At 28.2% G+C, this 1,488-nt stretch overlaps 1 pseudogene across 1 annotated transcript; it reads right to left on the reverse strand.

The window, feature by feature from the left end:
* Positions 1-353: 353 nt before the first annotated feature.
* Positions 354-847, reverse strand: LOC104719523 (major pollen allergen Ole e 10 pseudogene; annotated as a pseudogene). Its single transcript, XR_015578568.1, has one exon. The product of XR_015578568.1 is annotated as a major pollen allergen Ole e 10 pseudogene (transcript).
* Between the last annotated feature and the right edge of the window lie 641 nt (positions 848-1,488).

Consider the following 1,488-nt stretch of genomic DNA (forward strand, 5'->3'; position numbering starts at 1 on the left):
AACGTTAACATCTGTTAAGTGCTAATAAGAGAAGAGAGTCTAGAGGGTTCAGAGCCTAAAGGCCATAAATCCATATTGAGGCCAGAGCCTATTCCGGTTGTTTCTCAACATGTTGTAAAAGGGAAAGGCCTAGCTTTTGGCTATAAAGAAAGGGATCAAAACTGTAGGAGTGTAGGGAATGATCAGAAGTTGACGTCTTCAACGATCAAGATCAAGGCTGGTTTGGGTTCATCACCTATGCTATCTGCTATCCAATCCATTCTACAGGAACAACTGATGAGTCTTTGTTTTTATTTTTTATAGAGTTTTAAGCTTTAAATTATGAAAGATTTCCATTAATAATGGATAAGAAAAACCTTTAAACCATGATTTTATTCACCCAACCATTTATATTTATTATTAAAATCAATTAAACATTTCTAAGATCCATACACACAACTACCAAAACTAGGATCGGTAATAGCAAACGTGCCAGTATTTTTGAAACAACACGCTTTTTTGGTACGACCATGGCTCTGATAATAAGCGTTCATCACAAATGATGTATGATTTATAAGAGTATTAGGAATAAAGCATGATCCACTAGGTCGGATTGGCCTACAATCAACTCGTTGACTACATCCAACATTAATATTTTGTTGTAATTGCGCATTCGTTGCGGTCAGTGTTGCTACACACCATTGTTTAGAGCTGACCAGATGGAGATGGTTGATCATGACTGAAGATAGAAAGATGAAAAGGATTGTCGAAACCGATGACATTTTGACCATTGTTGAAAATGATAATTCAAATAATCTTCGACTACTTATATTTTTGGGATACCTATGTGATCATACGTATATGCGCATATTTATAAGTGTATATTTCTATAATATATATATAAGATTGTGGAAAAACAAAGATTCAAAACTATTTAGAAAAATAAATATATATATTTATAATTAGAAAAATATCTTTATAATTTGAAATGATATGTCTCTAAAACTTTAACCACTAATTAGTAGAAAGTCAAAGACTTTAATATATTTAGGAAAACATAAATGTGTCTTTATAATTGGATATATATATATAACTTTAACTGATATTTTTAACATTTTAAATGATATGTGTTTAAAGAAATAAATTTCTCTTTATAATATAATCTGATATATGCTATAAAAAAATTCATAGTAAAAAATGCAAGACTTAACAATATATAAGAAAATAGAAATACATCTTTATTATTAGAAATAGATATTTATAGTTTGAAATGGTATCTATAAAAAATGTTCAATCACAAGATAGTAAAAAATCAAATATTTAAATTATTTCAGAAAATCAAATATTTAATTTATTTCAGAAAATAGAATGGTTTATTTAAAATTAGAAATAATAAAATAATATTTGGATGTCAACAAAAATATATAGCTCTCCTTAATGGCAAAATTAAAATCAACATCGAACATTAAAAATGCATGCATTGATTTATCACATACACGAATTGTCACA

Source organism: Camelina sativa, chromosome 2 (assembly GCF_030686135.1).
Source record: "Camelina sativa cultivar CO46 ecotype springtype chromosome 2, ASM3068613v1".
In the NCBI taxonomy this organism is placed as follows: Eukaryota; Viridiplantae; Streptophyta; class Magnoliopsida; order Brassicales; family Brassicaceae; genus Camelina; species Camelina sativa.